At 45.0% G+C, this 19078-nt stretch overlaps 1 protein-coding gene across 3 annotated transcripts in view; it reads left to right on the forward strand.

Moving 5' to 3' along the window:
* LOC119962096 (rho GTPase-activating protein 15-like) overlaps positions 1-19078 on the forward strand; it is a 992501-nt gene that overhangs the window by 511947 nt on the left and 461476 nt on the right. The gene's annotated exons all lie outside the window — the stretch shown is intronic.

Consider the following 19078-nt stretch of genomic DNA (forward strand, 5'->3'; position numbering starts at 1 on the left):
GGTTTAACACATGGGATGTGGGGTGATATTGGTGAATGTCTTCTGGATTTTGCAGCCTATAAGGGCCCACCAAAATCGACACCACCTACACCTGTGTAGGAGGGCACTCAGGAACTGGGACATGAAACAGCACATGGGATGCTGACTGAGGAGTGCACAAGCTTGAAGCACTGTGAACCGAGACCCAACAGTCATATCCCCTTTTATCGTCATCCCTCTCATTGCACAGTTATTCCTTGCTCACAACAAACTGGAGAGAACTTTGCTGCAGATCAGTGGATGAAGAACATGGAAGGCTGGGTGCCATTTATCCTACTCACAGGGCTTGATTATCAAATCAGAATCAGGAACCCAGCACACCCAGAATTTCCCAATCCCAGCGCCACATCTTAACTACATTATTCACACAACAATATCGTGAAAGGTGGGTGCCCTAACTGTGCCGAGTTGAGCTTGTCACTCAGTTAGTGTCATGAGCATAACAAAGTGGTGGGAGCTGCCTGCAGAGTGCAAGTGGCAAGGGCCTTGTAGAAGAGGGGAGGCAGGACACCGGAGGACCAGCAGCCGCATCGAGCACGAAAGTGGCCAAACGGCCAAATGGAAGGTAAGCTGCATGATCCAGCACATGAACCACGGTTCCTGAAATATTTCAATGTAAAAAAAAAATGTTAATCCCCTCCCTCTTCAAACCAACGGTGGTGTACTAATGTGCAGCGCACTGCACTGTTTGGATCTGAAGATTTCAACTTTGAAAATTCCCTTCTGGCCCTCCCCAGCCTATTAACAAGCTGCTCAAGGAAAATTGAAGGCGGGCAGGTTCTCCGTTCACCCCTCCCAGCCTCCCTCTGAAAATTGTGTCATGTTCTGGAGCTGACAAGATTCGATGCCACAATCCAGGAATGTGATTTTCAAATCATGCCTACATTCCTTCCTGATCTCTCCAGAGATTGAAGTCCCAGCCATGCTGCGCAGACCATGAACAAAAGCCTGCATGCACTCATGCTTATTGTGTTTGATGATTCATGCATGTAACCATTCTTTCCAGGACCGAAGATACCAGGTAAATACATGCAACACCAGGGCCGGGATTCTCCCCTACCCAGCGGGACGGGGGGTCCCGGTGTGTTAGAGTGGCCTGAACCACTCCAGCGTCGGGCCGCACCAAAGGATGTCTCCGTACCTTTAGGGGCCAAGCCCTCACATTGAGGGGCGAGGCCCGCGCCGGAGTGGTTCCCGCTCAGCCATAAGTCCGCGCAAGCGCCGGAGCGTCAGCGGCTTCTGAAGTCATCCTGTCGCATGCGCAGGGGAGGGGGTCTGTTCTGCCTCCGCCACGGTGAAAACCATGGCGAAGGCGGAAGAAAAAGAGTGCCCCTACGGCACAGGCCCACCCGCCAATCCGTGGGCCCCGATCGCGGGCCAGGCCACCGTGGGGGCACCCCCCCCCCCCCCGGGGTCAGATCGCCCCGTGCACCCCCCCCCCCCCCCCAGAACCACGGTGCCCGCCCGCGGCGCCAATCACGCTGGTCAGGTAGGTGTTTTGATTCCCGCCGGCGGGAGAGGCTTGTCAGCGGTGGGACTTCGGCCCATTGCGGGCCGGAGAATCGTCGCGGGGGGCCCGCCGACCGGCACGCGCAATTCCCGCCCCCGCCGAATCTCAGGTGGCGGAGAATTCGGGACACGGCGGGGCGGGATTGACGCCAGCCCCGGGTGATTCTCCGACCCGGCGGGGGGTCAGAGAATCCCGGCCCATGTCATTCACACTTACGATGGTCTCTTTCGATCTTCCAGTACATATGTAAACTGGGAGTCGAACAGCTGCCAGCACATTGCACATTCCTTACTGATGTTCCAGAAATATCCTCTTTGTCAATGGCCCCAAAGGTTCAGCATCTGCATCCAGCTGAGGCGAGCCTGGTGCCTTCTACCCTCTGACATAAACTCTCCACTGCTGTCATTGTCTCCACCATGTGCGTGTACTGATGTGAGTCACCAGATGAAAATCAACTTTCTGCTTCACAGGTGGAACCAAACTGTGAGTATCTGAGCTGGCGCACAATGAAATGAAAATGAAATGAAAATCGCTTATTGTCACGAGTAGGCTTCAATTAAGTTACTGTGAAAAGCCCCTAGTCGCCACATTCCGGCGCCTGTCCGGGGAGACTGGTACGGGAATCGAACCGTGCTGTTGGCCTGCTTGGTCACCTGAAGAAGGAGCCGTGCTCCGAAAGCTCGTGTTTGAAACAAACCTGTTGGACTTTAACCTGGTGTTGTAAGACTTCTTACTGTGCTCACCCCAGTCCAACGCCGGCATCTCCACATCATAGCTTTTTAAAAGCCAGCGATTTAGCCTGGTGAGCTAAACCAGCCCCTGAATCTGCGAGAGTCCTGTGACCAAGTATGCTCTGAGGGAGTGACCTCTTCTGAGCAGTTCTCATCCTGTGTAGCACCTACTGCATGAGTATAGAATCAGAGAATTGAATGTTTTGAACGGATAGATGGAGAATATTTGTTGAGGGTGACTCAAGGGAGAGGCTTGCCGTTTCTTAAGGATGAATGTGAGTGTAAATGCTTGATAAACTAATCAAGTAATGACCAAAACACGAAACAACCTACTCAGCAAATTTGCTGGCTATTCATGGGGTGCAGATTCTCAAATCTTAAGGACCTCAGCTTGTGCCATTGTCTACCTGATCACAGAGTATTGTGCACAGTTCGGAACAACTCACCCCATCCCAGTATTGTAAATACCCAGCTCAACACAACAATGCAAATCATCTTGGATACCATCCGATTAACTCAACTCCCCTGGCTTCCAGTCCTGGGCAAGATCACGCTCCTCCACACAAGGAGGGAGATTGCAACAAGAAAGCTCCTGGAGAAAGTTCACATCAAACCAAGCCTGCTATTAGACAAAGACCTTATCAATTCACCTGTTGCTCACCTCCCATCATGCCAGCCAATATGGCTAAGACCACCATGCCAAGGAATGACAGCAGAGGCCCTATTAGCAGCAGGAATGGAACCAACACACCGCCATTAAAAAGCACTTCCTTATCACAAATTCCATCAGCCACCCAGCTGCTTTCAACCTGCCACACCAACATTGGGCACCCCTGCACCATTTCTGTACTGGCAAAGGGGTATCCGCAATACGAATGGGGTGTTGCAGGGAACCCGAACTGCAGCTGTGGTGCACCCCATCAATGACTCACATTATTGAAGACTGCCCCCTAACAAAATGCAGCGGAGTGCTCAGAGAGCTCCATTGAGCCACTGTGAAAGCTATTGCCTGGCTTGCTGATTACTGCACACACTAAAAAAAAAGGCCAACAGGAATGTGAGGAAATGGATAGACCGTGAAGGATGCGAAAACCTGCAAGGAAAGTTGGCGTAAAGAATGAGTTCTGGAGTAAGCACGTGAAGGCAGAGTGTGGCACTGAAGAATATGTACACATCAGGAGTGAGTTGAAAGATTAAGTGTACTCACCTTTTCCACCCTGATTAACAAATTGAACCACTTTTGACATCAAAATCACAAACATGGCGTCATTCTCCTGCTGATGACCTCATGGGCAATATCCAACCTGTTAAACCCCTCATGAGACCTCCCGGGACGGACAAATTAGCCTCCCCATGAGCCTCATAGAATGCGGGCTTCTCCGTAGAGCAGCGGGGCCCATCAGCAGAGTGATGAACTCTGGCATAAAAGTGGCCCAGTTGGGAGCTGAGTATGAGTAGCCCCGGCTGGGAACCGAGGTGTACTGTGTTCATAGTTTACTTCGTAATAAAGTAAGTTTCTTTATGCTTCTCGTTTTGGACTTCTCTGTGGCCATGAAACAGCCGACCCTTCTTCCTCCCAACATCAGGGAAGAGTATCTCCCTGCAGGCCTTTCCTGGCCCCTGGCAGCCTATCTAGGAGGTCTCAATAAATTGAAATGAGGCACAGCCTTGAACATCTGCATATTCTTCCAGTTTATTCTGTTGCACTCCAAATTGATTGTTTGGAGTGTCCCTTTAAATACTCGAGTTCAAGTCTCATGTGGATTGCCATAATGTCTGCTCATGCCAGTTGGTCAGGAAATCCAGAAATGATACGCTAATGCATTGATTGGGTTAAAAAAAAAACACTGACCAGATGCCCTGCACTTACTTCCAGGTTCCGCATGCACTACCTCTAACTCCCAGCACGTCATGAAGTTAAAATTCAGCCCATTAACTTTGGAAAGAAATTAACTGTAATGCACTTTCTCTTTACAAAGCAAAGGCAGATTGGACCTGACATGAAAGTTACATGCCTGGTTGCAGCCTCAGATTAATGTGAGGGCTGCAGTGATTCCTTTTGGACTTTATTTTATGAAATAATACCTGTCAGCTGCTGTCTGATCCCAGAAAAGGGGGCAGGTTTTCCAGGTCATTCTGCCATCTGTCAGACAAAGCTCATCTGTCCTTCCATATTACCACCTGATCTGTGCTAACAGGCCTCAGAGGGAGGCCTGCTTTATAGGCCTTCTGGGAGCTCCTGGAAGAGTCTGTGCTAGGACATCACCTGTGATTCTGAGATTTAATTATCACTGAGCAGATGAAGATGTTCAACACAGTCTGGAAAATGTTGTTAACCCACACGGGTGTGACACAGTTTTTCTGACTTGCTTATCTAGCAGCTGAACGGCAAAAATAACCTGACGTAGGAAAAGGTACAGATTTTATTTTTCCCTTCAAAGCTGCTTACACCGTTGGCACCATTAATCAAATCTAAATTTTATTTGCTAATCGCCCGTTTGAAGCAGGGATTTAGGCAAGGAACAGATTTCCTTGCTGATTACAGTCTAAAAACTAGTTTCTCAGGCAAAATAAGGATAGTTAACCTTTCTCAAATCTGTAAGCGCATGTAAACTTAATCGACATGATTAGTTGGTGATTAGGTGAACTGATTTAGTCAATGCTCCATTTGTAATCTATAGTCCACCTGTAAGCTGTTGAAAAGCAGCATCTGTTGTACAGATAAACATTTGGCTCCTGTTTTTACTGAACAGTACAATGTCCCACTCAATTTGCATCCGATGTATCGCAAATCTTTAAAATGATAACACACAGTACATCACTGCCCATGAGCCATATTGAAAACAATTTATGACTATTATATTAAGCAGCATTTGAAAAAGGGCCAACAACAGGATGGTAAAAGTACAAAATGTTATTATTCATCCATTAACTGATTATTAGTTACAATTCACTGATCACAAAACATGTAATTGTTGCACATTTAATAAAACATATAATCATGTTGGCAATAATGATATTTTTCTCCTATGACTTTATATTATTAGGTAGAGGGAGTTTTCTCATTGACAAGAATAGCTATTATTCTTCAACTGCATTTGAACTACAAGAGACAGACTTTATTCTTTTACAGTAGGTGAGCAGGTTCGGGGATCAGACTTCGAAGCTGGGCGACCTTCTGCAGAACAGTTTAATAACACGTTTGCATACAATAACGTGTTAGAACTTTGCCATCTACTTGAGAATAACAATGTCATCAAGTCAGATAATGCTATTAAAATATAATGGTATAATGGGGCAGCACAGTGGGTTAGCCCTGCTGCCTCACCGAGGTCTCAGGTTCGATCCCGGCTCTGGGTCACTGTCCGTGTGGAGTTTGCACATTCTCTCCGTGTTTGCATGGGTTTCACCCCCACAACCCAAAGATGTGCAGGGTAGGTAGATTGGCCATGCTAAATTGCCCCTTAATTGGAAAAAATTAATTGGACACTCTAAATTTATAAAAAAAACGAAAAAAATATATAATGAAAAATGAAATGAAATGAAAATCGCTTATTGTCACGAGTAGGCTTCGATGAAGTTACTGTGGAAAGCCCCTAGTCGCCACATTCCGGCGCCTGTCTGGAGAGGCTGGTACGGGAATGAATTAATTATGAATCGAGGCCCAAACCTGCTCACAATACTACATATGGAATCTGACCACAGCCTTACACAGCTGCAGAAATTCATCCCTGCTCTTGTATTCTAGCTTTCTCGACATGAATGCTAACATTCTATTTACCTTCCGAACTGCCAACTGAAACTGAATGTTAACCTTAAGAGAATCTTGAACAAGGACTCCCAAGTCCCTTTGTGTTCTGATTTCCTAAGCATTTCCTCATTTAGAAAATAGTCTAAGATGAGCCCATTTTAGCAGGTGACAGGACCCAGGGAGAGATATTCTGCCATTGGCCAATTAAGTGTCAATCACTGGAGCTGCCAAGCGAATTAAAGATGGCAATTACACCTGCTGGTCCAGTCAGACTACTGGTGCCATTGCTGGGACTGCAGCTGCAAGGAACATAGGAATACAGGAAATGGGTGGCCAGCGGCACCATGGTTAGACTGCTGCCTCACAGCACCAGAGACCCAGGTTCGATTCCGACCTTGAGTGAATGTTTGTGTGAAGTTTGCACTTTCGTCCCATGTCCGAGTGGGTTTCCTCTGGGTGCTCCGTTTATTTTTTCAAAGATGAGCAGGTTAGGTGGATTGGCCATGCTAATTCGCTCCGAGGTGGGGTTAGGGTGGGGAGGATTGGACTCTTTCTGAGGGGCCGGTGCAGAACCAATGTGCTGAATGGTCTCATTCTTCACTGTAGGGATTCTATGATTCTATAAATAGTAGGAATAAACAGGTCACTCTCAGGATGGAAGGCTGTTACTAGTAGTGTACTGCAAGGCCCAATGCTGGGTGGGGTCATGGCTGTTCACAATCTGTATAAATGATTTTGATGTGGAGACCAAATTTAATATTTCCAAGTTTGCTGATGACACAAAACTAGTCGGAAATGTAAGTTGTGAGGAGACTGCAGGAAGATTTCCAGGGGTTTGGACAGGCAAAGTGAATTTCTTTTAAATTAATTTTTACGGGATGTGGGCTACACTGGCATGGCCAGCATTTGTTGCCCATCCCTAATTGCCCCTGAGATGGTGGTGGTGAGCTGCTTTCTTGAACCGCTGGAGTCCATGTGGTGTAGGTACACCCACTGGGCTATTTTGGAGGGAGTCCCAGGATTTTGTTTTTCATAAATCTAGAGTATCCGATTATGTTTTTCCAATTAAGGAACAATTTAGTGTCGCCATTCCACCTACCCTACACATCTTTAGGTTGTGGGGGTGAAACCCACGTAAACACGGGGAGAATGTGCAAACTCCAGACGGGCAGTGACCCAGATCCGGAATCGAACCTGGGACCTCGGCGCCGTGAGGCAGTAATGCTAACCACTGGGTCATCGTGTTGTCCACAAAGGGACCTTGAGTTGATGCCCAAAGGGTGCCCTTGTTTATGAGTCATTGAAAGGTAGCATACAGCTGCAGCAAGCAATCAGGAAGGTAAATGGTATCCTAGCCTTCATCACAAGGGGATTTAAGTACAGAGTAAAAGAAGTCTTGCTGTGACTGTACAGAGCCTTTGTGAATCCATCCCTGGAATATAGTGCATAGCTTTGGTCTCCTGACCTAATGAAGGATACACTTGCGATAGACAGAATGCAACGGAGCTTCACCAGGCTAATCCATGGGATGGTGGGGTTATTTTACAAGGAGAGATTGAAGAAACTGGCCTGTATCCTCTGGAGTTTTGAATAAGGTGTTGCAGCGTAGATGGAGACAGGATGTTAGCCTGGATCCATGGGACACAGTCTAGAGTAAGCTGAAGGCCATTTAACACTGAGATGAGGAATTTCTTCACTCAGGCGATGATGAATCTGTGGAATTCTCTACCTCAGAGGTTCTGTGGGGGCTGAACCATTGAGCATGTATGCTCAATACAGAAATCTAGATCTTAATGACATTGAGGGATATGGGGATAGTGTAGGAAATTGTGCTGATCTACATTACCCGCCATATTCCAATTGAATTGTGAAGCGGGCTCGACTGGCCTACTTCTGTTCCTAGGCAGGCAGACAACCTGCCATTGGAAAATGACACAGTATTTATAGTACAAACGGAGGCCATTCAGCCCACTGAGTCTACACCGGCCCCTGAAAGAACACCCTACCTAAGCCCATGCCTCCATCCTATCCCCGTAACCCAGGAACCCCACATAACTTTTGGACACTACGGGACAACTTAGCGTGACCAATCCACCTAACCCGCACATCTTTGGACTGTGGGAGCAAACCGGAGCACCCGGAGAAAACCCACGCAGGCACGGGGAGAACGTGCAGACTCCACACGGACAGTGACCCAAACCGGGAATCGAACCTGGGTCCCTGGTGCTGTGAAGCAACAGTGCTAACCACTGTGCTACCGTGCTGCCCAAAAATGGTGCTGGGTAGCTGCCTGCCACTGTCACCACAGCCCCCCTCTCCCTCACCCAACACCTTCCCACATTATTTTAGTGCCCCCCCCATCTTGCAGCCCATTACCAAAGGTAGACTTCTGGCCACCAAGTATAAATCAGTGGATCAGTGGTGAGGTGACTAACCAACTTGAGGTGTGGTATTATGTATTATCTCAGTACTAAAGAACAAACTGATCTTTGTTCAAATGATGGGAGTGCACAGGCCATTACAGAAGTCCAAAATAATTCTTACAGCAGTTGTTTCTACATGCTGCAATGTTCAATGAAAATGCAGAAAATTGGCATGAAAGGAATTCGTCTCAATCCTGGGACAGCGTTACCCGTACAACATGAACATTCCAAAACTAGTACAGATGTGCTGGAAAGGGACTGGAGATTAATGTACTCATGTGTACTATCTTGTAATTACAGGCCTTGCAAAAATTGTACTGCGTAGTTACTGTAGTCCTGGGCCAGTGTGACAGAGGGGGAAATACGTTTAGGCCAAAAACAGGAACTACCAAAAGGCCCTGGCTAGAATCGATATTGGCTGTCTGCCAGACCATTCAATTTTCACTGAACTGAACTTAGAGTACCCAATTACAGTGTTTATCACGTAAACACAAAAGGACAAAACAGTGTCACCCTGTCAGGGTATCTGGGTGGGAACTACCAGGCTGGCAGAGGCACTGCCAGGGTACAGGATGGCAATGCCAAAGTGCCCAGGTGCCAGGTTGCCCATACCAGGGATTGGGCCCAGGGGTACCCTGCCCTTAAGAGGCAGGGTGAGGGGGAACTCAAATACCCCCTAAGATGTAGGTTGCGGCATTGGAAGAGTCCGGATACTGTGGTGAGGTGTCCGAGAGGGAGGGGGGGGGTTGAGAGATCGAGGTGGCATTTAAAAATGGCACCCCGATCTCTTCCGCTGAGCCTGCTGAGGGCACAAAAATGACAGAGCCCCATTTGATAGCGGGGTCATTCTCGGTGCTGCAGGCACCAAGACAGACCCCGCTATACGCACCAAAAATGAGACTCTGTTTTCTGTGCGTTAAATCGCACCCATAGTGTTGAAGAGCTAAAGAAGCAATATTGAGAGAATTAGTTCCACTGATTTACGACCACAGGTTGCAGAGAAGTTAAACGTAACAAATTGGTTTTAAAACCCCGGACATTGTTGCCACACTTGCCAAGTTGCACACGTAGCATACTGTGAGAATCTTGTTTTCAGAGGAAACATTAACTGAAGTAAAATTATTCAATAGATTACAGTATGCTTTCATCTCTTTAGTGAGAGAGATTATAAACCTCATGTAATGGATAAAGCTGGAGTATGAGATACTTTCCTTGCACCTCGCTCCTGCACAAAAATATAAAAGGCATTAAGCCTCTCTGAGACTTGTTGAAGTTTATGTGAAAATATAGAATGCACGTAATGTCATATATCAAAAAAAGTGACATAGGTGCAGATGTATTCCGGCTGTTCCTCCAGGTGAAATAAATCAGTAATGCATTGCTACTGAGGTAACATTTAATTTATTCTGCAGCTGTTTTTATTTAAAGGGACAGCACCATTCTGAATAAGTGCTTAACAAACCCGGGAACTCAGTTGAATCAGCTGCAGTCAGGGGGTGGAGGTTAAATGCACAAGAAAGAAGTGAGGTTAGTGCCATGGAAATTCTGGGAGTGGACTGTGGAATTAAAATGTTTTCTTCAGGGTTACAAATAAGGAGGAACTAGGCCAAGGGAAAGGGCAATGTCTTCTGGAGCTGCAAGCCATGGAAGAAGGATTTGAAATGCTCTCAGCCAAGCATTCCCTCACTTCCCTGATGACTACCTGTGGGCACTCATCCCAGCAATGATTGAACATCTGGAGATACTATTGCCATATGTCAGCAAAAGGAAGCCTCCACATCTGACCTGGAAGGATTAGACCAAGGTGGCAGCAAAGTCAGCAGCCAGGGAGGTCCTACAAGGACTTGGGCACAATGCTGGAAGAGGATGAATGACCTTCTCTGCTCTGCAATGTTGAATTAATGGAGCCCTTTTTCATCTTCTGCTTTGCAGAGGTTCAACCTTTGTGATGATGTGGCCAGTTTGTAAAAGCCTGTATAAGGATCGAACCCTCCTTGATTACATAAGAAATTAGCAAGTTGTTTCACTGATGAAATAGGCGGGCCCAGGCTTTCAATTACCATGATTAGAATTTTACGGGCCATTCCCACCGGTGGGTTCTTTCAGTGTCGCCAACGGCAAACCCCTGCCGTGGGTTTCCTGGAGTCAGGGGCTCCACCCAACCAGAATATCCTGCCACTGGCCAATGGTGCGCTGCCTCTTGCACTGCAAAACACGCCACAGTGGAGTGGGGGGGGGGGGGGGGTGGAGGGGAAGGGGCACAGATAGTCTAGCCTATATGTACCCTTAACTAATCACTCTTCCATTTCCCCTCTGCCTTATATCCTTTCCTGGAAGTATGAGTGTAAATGTGTGATCCCCGCCGAACTGTACTCCCATGCAACAACCATAAAAACGCATAAACCCCTCACAATTACAGTGCATTGCCCTTTTAATTCAGCCTTTAATTGATGTCTGGCTGGCTGGCGACATTCAGTTGCATCCACCCAACGTGATTTCTCGGTGTGGCGTGGTAACGTTGGGAACCCCTCCCAATATCATCACGCTCCACTTTATGTGATGTCCAGAGCGCTGAGCACCTGCCCCGCTGCCATAAAATTCAGGTTGTGACCTTTTTGAGACATCAATGTGCCCAGGAAGGACAGTATTGCAATGCATACTAATGGAAGAGCTTTGCTACAGCATGAAAATAGCATAAGGAGATCATATAAAAGGAGGTAAAGAGATTTATTGAGATAAGTGCACATTCAAAGATTATTCTAAAATGGAACGATTTACATTTAATGTGAGATGACAAGCAAGGAGGGGTGAACCGGCTTTTCTCTTTGTCCCTCTCCTGGGTTGGTATAAGAAGAGTTTGAATTTAAAAAGGTGATATTGCAATTCAGTATATGTATGTTAAGAGTTAGGTAAAATTGCAAAAACTATTCACAAAATATTTAAAATGTACAAATATATCCAACCATTCATTATTGCAAAATTACCACATACCTAGCATGCAAAAAAATGCTATTTTGAGTATCAGAAGTTAAAACTTACCATGTAAAAATTAAAGTTCAGGCATTGTCCAAAGGCTTGTTTACAGCTGAAGGGTCACTTTCCATGGTAGTTGTTGGTACTTAGGTACCAACGCTGGATGAGTCGTAACTGCTTGATTCTCTTTAAGAACACTTGATTTGCAGCAATGAGGTCTTCTGGTGGGTTTTCAACTCACAGATGGGTCAACTTTGATGAGAGAGCTTTCAGGCAAAGAGAAATTGGGCAAGGCTGTTGCTCTTTCTATCCCTGTGGTAGTTGCTCTGACAATTAGTTCAAGTCCAGTGTATATTGCACCCAGGAACTGGGTCAGTTGATCTCTGTCGTTTCAATCTGGGCTTATTTTAGCCACTCTCCATAAATCAACTTGTGTCCTTCACAAATGTGACATAGGAACTGCTGTAGGCCAGTGATCTTTGCTTCGAAAAAGTGGTGTTTCCAAAAAGTTCAATACATATATTTATACACATATATGACATAAATTAATATTGTGCAAATTACACTTTCATGACAAATGTCAGTTCTAAATTTCTAACCACAATTTTCCATCACTAATTCCATACATCTCCCAAATCTTTATACTCTCCTTCCTGAATTCTCTATGGGAAATGTTGGCTGTGTATCAAAAACACTTCTTAATGTCTCAACTTTAAAAACATCTGATTACAGGTGGGCTCAGATATAGCAGTCAATTTGACAATATGAATTGGTAACAGGATTCTGTGCCATGAATAACATCAGACTGAGGCAATATTCTAAATTGATCTGCCATCCATGGTATGCTGCTCCATACCATTTCATTTGCTGCCCCAAGTATGAGCCAGACAGGAACGATTAAGGCTGGGAACCAGTTAGAACAGACCTGATAATTGGGGCATGGGGTATAGTCGTGGTAGCAAGGGTTGTGGGGGGGTGGCGTGTGGGTGGTTGACTCAGACCGCATCGGCAAGGAGAGAGGGAGGAAATCAGGGTGGTAAGCAGATTGTACAGGGTTGGCAGACCATGAGGGTGTCCGAGGATTGTGGAAGGAGTGAAGGGTTGTGTAGGGGTTGATAAATGTGGGGACGATGGCAGGTCTCATGCAAAAGATTTTCTTGAGGGGTCCACATGCATTGCTCTAAAAGTCATGTACTTACTGGATTCCTTTTGGCTTTACCTTCCCTTTAGCTGCTAAGTTTACCGAGCCTGAAAGATTTGTCACAGCAATTAAATTCAAATGGCTCGGAAATCACAGAGACGGGCAGCACGGTGGCGCAGTGGGTTAGCCCTGTTGCCTCATGCAGCCGAAGTCCCAGGTTCAAATCCCGGCTCTGGGTCACTGTCCGTGTGGAGTTTGCACATTCTCCCCATGTTTGCGTGGGTTTTGCCCCCACAACACAAAGATGTGCAAGGTAGGTGGATTGGACACGCTAAATTGCCCCTTAATTGGAAAAAATTGAATTGGGTACACTAAATTTATTTTTTTTAAAAGAAATCACAAAGACTGGAGAAGGTTTGAATACGATAATCGTATATTCAAAATATTCTACTCAGCCACCCCCAAACCTGTGGCGATTGAGCCGGAAGTAGGCTCTTTTGTAGAAAGTTGAGGTCAATTTTCACGTTTTACCCCCCCTCCCACGCACTATCAGGGAGGAGTGTTGACATGTCTTTCTCTGGTGCCTGGTCTCCTGGTGTCTCCTCCTCCCATGATACAGCAAAAGTGAGAGGTCACAGTCAGGCCTGGGAGGGCAAGCATACTTTTGTTTCTTTGCATTGAGAACTTGTGTTTAATACAGAAAAATACAGCCAGGCAACAGGAGATAAAATGTGAGACTTCTTCGAAAAACCTAACAATGTATTATGCAATGTAAATACGTTAACAAATACTGGATGTTGGAAATTGAATGCACATTTTATGCATGTTTAGACATATTAAGGGAGTAAAAGAGTTTGATCTTTCCCTTCTTTTGTACACAAAATAATTCACGTACTTTAGTGCTAATTTGTAATTCTCAGATGTTGTCCAATCTTTAGGGACTCCCATTTCTAATTGCTAGTTTCACTGTAGCCAAGGATTCTTGTGGTCAAATACATACAAAATTTCCCTTGGTATTTGATGTACCATCAATTGGAACTTCACTACGACTCGAGTCGTAGTGAAGTTCCAAACAACAGGTTTTAATACGCTAGATGTGAGCCTGGCAGTGGTCGTACAGAGAAAGGCCGACTGCCAGCTGGTACGAGCACTTATACCCCGCCTTGTAGGCGGAGCTACCAACCTCTCAGCCAATCGGTGGGGAGTCACATGACCAGCCACAACCAATTAGCAGAGAGGCACATGACTTGCCTGGGCCAATGGGCAGCGAGGCTGCTGTACCAATGGCAGCTTGGTTCTTAGGTAACATGATCTCTCTAGCCATACTACCACAGTATTCTTTTACCTACTGTTCTAACGGAGACAATAACTCTTTTATTTTAAATGTGATTAACAACTCTTTAAAATTGTAAAGAAAAAAATGTAATTCAGGCATGTTAAGCTATACGATCATTCACCAAGTTCCATGTTCACTTTCATAAAATAATATAATAATAATAATCGCTTATTGTCACAAGTAGGCTTCAGTGAAGTTACTGTGCCCCTAATCCCACATTCCAGCGCCTGTTCAGGGAGGCCAGTACTCAATTGTGTTCTTTGGAATTACAAGGCCTGTTATGGAAATGAAAAAAATCACTTGCGTTGATCAACTGGCACTATAGAAACCAGATTAGTATCTAATATTACAATAGGTTATCAAGGGCGGGATTCTCCATTGCGAGTCCGCCTCGCTGTCGCTGCCAGCGAGGACGGAGAATTTGGTGCTCGGCCAAATCTCTATTGACTGCAGCAGAAATGGAGAATCCCGCAGACATGAAGGAACGAAGAATAAAAGTCCAGAAGAGAAAAAATTTGCAATGTCATGGGAGAAAGGCAGAGGAATGGGATTAGCTGAGTTACTCTTGCAAAGAGCTGACCTAGACACCGAATAGACTCCTTCCCTAGTGCAACCAGTCAATGATTCTATGATTTGCATTCACAACAAAATGTCTCATGGCACATCACAGACGTGTAATCAGACAGAAAATTATGCCAAGCAAAAGTAGGAGATATTATGAGGGGAGACATAAAGTTTGTTAAAATTGTATGTTTTGAGGTTTTGAGGAGGGTCTTAGATGAGAGAGACGTAAAGAGGTTTAGGGAATGAATTCCAGAGATTAGGATTATGCAGCTAATGCCTGAAATGAGAGACAGAATGCATTGGAGACCAGAGTCACTGGAGCACAGAGTGGTAGGGCTAGAATAAATTGCAGAGATGGAAAAGAGCAAGGTCATGAAGCGGTTTTAAAACTAGAATGAGAATTTTGTGCTTGGAAGCCAAGGTCAGCGATCAAGAAAGGGAGCATGAATTAGTATGGGCTGTGATGCAGGCATCAGAGTTTTGGACCGGCTCCTTGATAATTTTTACTGTACCACACAGAATAAAAGATGGGAGGTCAGATTGAAAGAGTGTTGAGATTCTCCAGTCTGGAGATGGCAAAAGCGTGGATGATAGTTTCTGGGGAAAAGGGATTAGGTGGGGCGGAGAGGGGCTTTGCTACCAAGATGTATGTCCAGGGTTTTTGTTACACAGGGAATGAAGTGGCAGAAGGTTTGCTTGGGATCAAATAGGATGCCAAAGTCATGAAAAATATGATTCAGCCTGAGTAAAAGCACTCCTGCCTCATTGACTGCACGGTAATATTAATATTTTTTCAACTTTTGTTTTGTGGTGTCTTGCAACCCTCCATGAATGCCTCCACAGTGGCACAGTGGTTAGCACTGCTGCCTCACAGCTCCAGGGTCTCAGGTTCAATTCCGGCCTCGGGTGACAGTCTGTATGGGGTTTGCACTTTCCCCCGAGTCTGTGTAGGTTTCCTCCAGGTGCTCCGGTTTCCTCCCACAGTCCAAAGATGTGCAGGTTAGGTCGATTGGTCATGCTAAATTGCCCCTTAGCATCCAATAGGTTAGATGGGGTTACTGGATTATGGTGATAGCGGGGGGCAGAGTAGAGGTGTGGGCCTAAGTAGGGTGCTCTTTCCAGGGGTCTGTGCATACTCTATGGACCGAATGGCCTCCTTCTGCATTGTAAATTCTATTCTATAATACTGTGATTCAAAGGTCATGGTGAGGTTGCTTGCAGGCCTGATTTTTGTTACCAATGCCAATCTAGTATCTGCTGCCGTCAGAACAAGCACATTTAGTAAAGGAGATGTTAAACAGGGATTGGGTCCCTTATATGCAAACACCAACGTGGCAGATGCCGCACTACCAGCTCAGAAGATGCATCCACACTGCATGCCATATTGGACATTTGATTCCTGCAAAATTGACAGTGACACTTTCTCGGCTGATATTCTCAACAAGATACTGCAAAATATAAATTGCAATCCATGCAATAAAATTACCAATGTCTGTAAGGAGGTCAAATGAACAGATAAATAAGAAAATTCAGTCAAATAATTTGAAAATTAGGTAACAATTTGATCCATATCCATGCAGATATATCATTAATCTTAAATAGTTTTCTGAGTTCATAGTGGGCATTGGATTGTTAGTTACATGTTCAGGTTAGCATATCCTGCATTTTACTTTATTAAAACATATCATTTATACATTATTTTCTAATTAAATTGCCACACGTTGGCTAGCCTCCAGTTTCTTAGCATTTGGAAGCTAGCAAGCAAACATGACACTTTTGTTACTGGGCATGAGGTCCCAGTAACCCCTGCTGCTCATAATGAACATTGGATGGTGCTATAATTTGAAATATCATGCTTCCAAAACTAATCTAGAAAACATGGCAGAGCTGATGGCTCAACCCAGCACCAAGAACTCTGTGATGGACTTGAAACTGTACATCCATTATAATTCATTATTTTCTCTCGCACTGTGATGAGAACACAGGTATACAAGTTACATTCCAAAAAATCGTGGGACTGAAGAGACAAGCAAATGTTACGGAATAGGATTTCTCTTGGCATCTTATTCTTGAGTATTTAACTCAGAAGATACCGATCCGATTTGAATAATAGTAATCAATTCACCCAGAAACAGAAGTTGTGCCCAACACGAGCTGGCCGGTAACCAAAGGACAAAGGAAAGTACGGCACAGGAACAGACCCTACGGCCCTCCAAGCCTGTGCCAATCATGATGCCCTAACTTAAAAAAAATCTTCTGCCCTTACTCACTCTGTATCCCTCTATTTCCTCTCTATTCATGTACCCAGCTAGGTGCCTCTTAAATGTTGCTAATATGCCTGCTTCCACGATATCCTCCGGCAGCGCGTTCCAGGCACCCACCACTCTCTGCGTTAAAAACTTACCCTGCACATCTCCCTTAAACTTTCCCCCTGAGAAATGAGAAATCAGTTTAACCCACCATGACCATGTATATTGGTCATCTTCCTGCTCGGTATGTATACTCAGAGCTGCTGCTGTCTCATTTTAAAAATATTTCTTTCAATTATTTGCATCAAATCTTTAGTTTCGATTGTGATGTTGAACAGCTTTCAAGTAGGCCTCACCGAGAGCAGAAATAAATCGCAGTGGGCGCAATAGAGAAAATAATCCCACCCTGGTGTTCCTTGGGTATTTCTGTTCTTTCAAACCTGACAGTATGGTGTGTAGGCTACTCAGCCTGGATGATTGCAGACGTGATTAACCACGGTCATCCTTTTAAGGAATAGTCAGCAATGAGCCTTTTGCTATCTTTTGGTAGGATTTAATTTACACTATTCTGGATTAACTGCTCCGCAATAACAAGCTCGCTTCTATTGACTAATTTCCTTCTGGGAGAGGCAATCTTTATCTTAAATTCGTAAACCAAGCAGTTCTAAAATCTGAACCTTTGACCTCTTTGAGCCTCAATATTATGTTCTACAACAATGCACTACTTAAGCAGCTGATCTACCCATCTTTAATTCAGTGTTGGTTTTGATTCTGTAAACCGCATAATGTGTTTTGTTTCTAATTCTGCACCAGATTTTATAAGTTTAATCACTGGTGTATCATCCTGCTCTCAATAAGATAATGCCTGGCTAATGCTTTTCCTAATTCTGACGTAAATTTCAAGGAGCAGTGCAGATGTTATGACTGTGGAAACAATTATTCCGTTTTGTCTCCAAACTGCCGCTGAGAAAAACAGAAAGGAGACCAGTCACAAGGCAGCATGTAGCTCAAAGATCAGAGGATCTCAACTTGAGGCTTACAGGGGAAATGATAGGAGGAGGGACTTCATTTGACGCCACACCTTCATTAAGCATGTGTGTTAACAAGTAGTAATGTTGAACTCAATCTAACAATGACAAGTAAACTTAATAAATGGCTTACTGGATTCCCCCTTTTTATCAAAGCCTGAGGGTGAACATAACTTCTTTGATTTACCATTAGCTCTGGTCTTAGGCTATATGTTACAGACATGTGCTGGGTTTGTGGGTCTGGAATGTGGGGAGCTGGAACTCTTCAATAGGAAAGGTGCAGTGATAGTGTGCAGAGCTTCCCTTCTCACGGTGAGTCAAGTTAATAGCCCATGACAGCTGTTGCAGTGATGGTTTGCATCTGGAACCCTTTTATCCTAATCAGAGATGTTTCACTTTGCAGCCTGACCTCCGATCACATCCATTTTCAAATGTTGCTCACCTAATAAAATATTCTCTACTAGGCTTACCTCTAATTACTTGTAGCTCTATTATCACAAATGCCATGATGTTTTTGGGATTGTTCCAGTATAATTAATTGCATTATTTGAATCGCACACATTTACCAGAATATATTGGATGGGATTTTCTAGCTGTTCCCACTGGCGGGGTCATCTCATCCGAACCGCTGTAGGTTCCCCAGAGGTAGAGGGTATGAACAGTATTCACAAGGGTGGGACCAGAAAATCCCATAACCAGGTGCTGGGGGAGGTGGGAGGGGGGAGTGTTGTGTACAAATAAATATGTAGATTTAACTGAAAGAAAGATGTATCTGAAAACATACCTACTGGGCCACATCCCCCCCCTGCGGCCCGTTTCCCGGCCACAAGATGGACGAGCCACACGAGACTCAGTGGGACTGGAAGATCCCGTCAATGATCAGGCGCCTCTGCTGCTGGAAAACAGCCGCGGATCGGGGGGAAGTGGAAAATCCCAGCCGCTGCATTTTTTGTCATGTTTTGAGAGAGTGATCTTTCTTCCACCATTTATGCATTGTGCCAGAAATCAACCTTGTAGTGAACATGGCCTTTGCTGGGTTTCTGAGCAAATGAGAAACCAGGAGCCCTTATAACTTGTCCGGCACTGGAACATCTTAAAGAAGAATGAACTTTGTATCCCTTTTGCATCTCCATCCCATTAGCGCCTGGAGTTTTGCAAAGTAGTCCTCATTTCTGGAGAATTGGACCTGCTCACTTATTGTACAACTTGCTAGTGGGTGAAAAAGATGAGGATATATCAATATTCAAAATGTCTGGCGAGAGAAGGATTTTATTCAAAATAAATTAGATAGTCGGTGACTAACCAATCATTTGCCAGCGTGCAAACATGTGAA

This window comes from Scyliorhinus canicula, chromosome 2, assembly GCF_902713615.1.
Source record: "Scyliorhinus canicula chromosome 2, sScyCan1.1, whole genome shotgun sequence".
Taxonomy (NCBI): Eukaryota; Metazoa; Chordata; class Chondrichthyes; order Carcharhiniformes; family Scyliorhinidae; genus Scyliorhinus; species Scyliorhinus canicula.